Consider the following 2,877-nt stretch of genomic DNA (forward strand, 5'->3'; position numbering starts at 1 on the left):
ATTGTATTATATTCTAATTAGTTTCAACAAGTGATTTTTAATGGTATTGTCAAGGTGTTGTACTGAAATTACTCTGTGGGGTTATTATATTGTTAATATTTCTCTTCATTTGCTAAATTGACTACCACAACCACCAAAAATATTTAGAGCATTTACAGAGTGAAAAGTTAAGATTATTTTTAAGCAGATGCATTGGTGTATTCATCTATAACACATTCAATATATTGAAATCCACCAAATGTTATAAAAGAAATTTCAATATGCAGTTTTGAAGAACTAAAATGTCTTAATAATTTTTGGACTCTGCCTAAGAAGAACTGTCTAAATATGAAAATAATCACTTTTGTAAAAAGGCAATAAAAATTTCAAGAGTATTAGTTATTAATACTCTCAGCAAAACAATAAATGAAGGCATTTTTGAAACATGTAAACCTGGAAATGTTTTACCTTGTGGAATTTTTAAAGAAAGTAACCTTCCTGCTCTTTAATATGACTATAATAGCAGCTGAAGGGACACAGCACAGTGAGTGCAATGGCTGAAGATAGTAAAGCATGACACATTTTAGCAGTAGAGTGTATCCTATATAATAAAAGGCTAATATGCAAATAGACCAAACAGTGGAATGACCGGTCACTATGATGCACATTGAACACCAGGGAACAGACATTCAACACAGGAGCTGTCCTCTGGTGGCCAGTGTGCCCCCACAGGGGGAGCGCTGCTCAGCCAGAAGCCCTGAGCAGGCTCACGGCTGGCGAGTGCAGCGGCGGTGGCAGGAGCCTCTCCTGCCTCTGTGGTAGTCTGATATCCACCGAGAGCTCCCAGACTGTGAGAGGGCGCAGGTCAGGCTGAGGGACCCCCCTGAGTGCATGGATTTCGTGCACCGGGCCTCTAGTCTATTATAAAATGAGAAATGTAATTAACCAATATTCATATTCCTACTTATGCCCAAAGCACTTAACGACTGTTTGTTTGGAATATCTAAAATGTTAATTATTTTACCTAAAAAATCGAAGCTAATTGTATTTTGTTACATTTGCACCTGGCTGACATGTAAACTGAGCAAAGATGTCGTTGTGCAGTAGAAACAGCTGCGTTTGGGAACAAATCTAAATACATTTTTGGTTTCTCATTATTATTAGTTTGAAGAACTATTAAGTAAAAAATAAATAAAGATCTTTGCCTTTTGTAAGAACATGTTTTATGTATGATTGAAGTTTTTACAACACTCCGAGAAAAAGCCATCCGATGTTAGATTTAAAAATAAAATCAAAAGCATTTTCTGACATAGTACACATGAAAAATTGGGAATTCCAATGTCTTCAATAGAAGTTATAGAAAGTGTATGTCTCCTTGGAATTTGACACCCACTTAACACAGCAGAAAATAAGGTACTATACTGTAAACAAAAAAGTACAGTAAAGGACAGTTGTAAATTTACATAAGAATAGTTCATAAACATTTTGGTCTTTCCATAACAGTTTTTATATAAAATGATTAAAAAAACCTTAGACAGCTGTCATCACTCTTGTTTGACCACTTTTCACTTAAATGCACACAGACATATTTATATAGCAATATATTGATGCACCGTTACATGGATATTAAACTATGATTACTGCTTGTAACTGAGATGTGCATTATCCATTCAACATTATCCATAGTTGGAATACTCTTACATTATGTATTCTTGTCATGTTGTATCTATAAAAACATGAAAATATAACTTTACATTATTTCAATTATTTACATTAGGTTCAAGCTTGACAGAGAAAATTCAATAAGCTACAATTTTTAGAAGAGTCGGCCCAGAGGTACAATAAATAGCATTAATTGTATATAGTCATCTTTTTTATTTTTAAAAACTCATTTTAAGTACAATATGGAAACAATTAGTCTGCAATTTGGTCATTCTAGCATTTATTATTAAAATTCAAATTGCACCTCCAACATTCCTGATGAGGAGAAATGCACTAAATCATATTTTGTTATCTTCGACTCTGTGATAAGGGACAGCTAAATTTAGTGAAGAACATCATGATGCCACATGTCACCATGTTCAATGGAAGTGGTTGGTATTAAACCTTACATTTCTCTTTCCCTTCTCTGAAATATAAAGAGTATATTTTCAAAGCACTTAGGTAAATACCAAGTGCTGCACAAGAATAAAAATACTGAAAATAACTACTGGATGTCTGTTTAAAACCCTAAATTAATTTTGTTTTAGGAGGCTTAATGAAAATAAATGTGTGTGTTTTTGAAGGGAAGATAGCTCCTTTAAATTTGTTTTAACTAGAGAAATATAAGTTCTTTAGTCAAAAGTTACAGAAATGTAATATTTTATCCACACTGGGCATATTAAAATAGCCATTGCACTTGAGGAATGAGTATAAAAATAATAGATTAGGGTTGGGTTTATTGATGGCAATGGGAAGAAACTCTATTACAGGTGATTCAAAGTGCTTATGTTATTCATAATACCTAAGGCTTATGACAGCTCTTATAATTAAAAAAACAAAACAAAAAACCTTAGATTTAGTTTATGGAGTTTGATCAATGGGCACCTATCTAAAAAGCTACTTTCAAGGCATTCCTAATGTCTAATACTTCTCTTCTGCAAGCTCAAACACTTTAAAATGGAACCTCACATACTGAATATTCTGATTTTTTTAAATTAGTTTCTTTAATCTATTAGCATTTACCTACATAGATTAAATGCTTTACATTAAACATATATTTATATATAGTAAGACATACTAAAAACAGAATCAGGTATTGTTTGGGGACAAGTTGAGACTTTTAAATACCACCTGGCCTTCTTTTATTAAAAGGGCACAATTTTCTCTGGGAACCTAATAATTTGATAGTGTCTTTAA

General features: G+C 32.6%; 1 protein-coding gene across 1 annotated transcript in view; it reads right to left on the reverse strand.

Annotated features, from left to right (window-relative positions):
* Nucleotides 1–1,179: 1,179 nt before the first annotated feature.
* Nucleotides 1,180–2,877, reverse strand: part of GRIA2 (glutamate receptor, ionotropic, AMPA 2) — a 116,856-nt gene continuing 115,158 nt past the window's right edge. Inside the window, exon 16 of the mRNA XM_005860535.2 lies at nucleotides 1,180–2,877. This exon is cut by the window's right edge and continues 916 nt beyond it. The gene's annotated coding sequence lies outside the window, so the exon portion shown is untranslated.

Source organism: Myotis brandtii, unplaced genomic scaffold (assembly GCF_000412655.1).
Source record: "Myotis brandtii unplaced genomic scaffold, ASM41265v1 scaffold136, whole genome shotgun sequence".
NCBI classification, from domain to species: domain Eukaryota; kingdom Metazoa; phylum Chordata; class Mammalia; order Chiroptera; family Vespertilionidae; genus Myotis; species Myotis brandtii.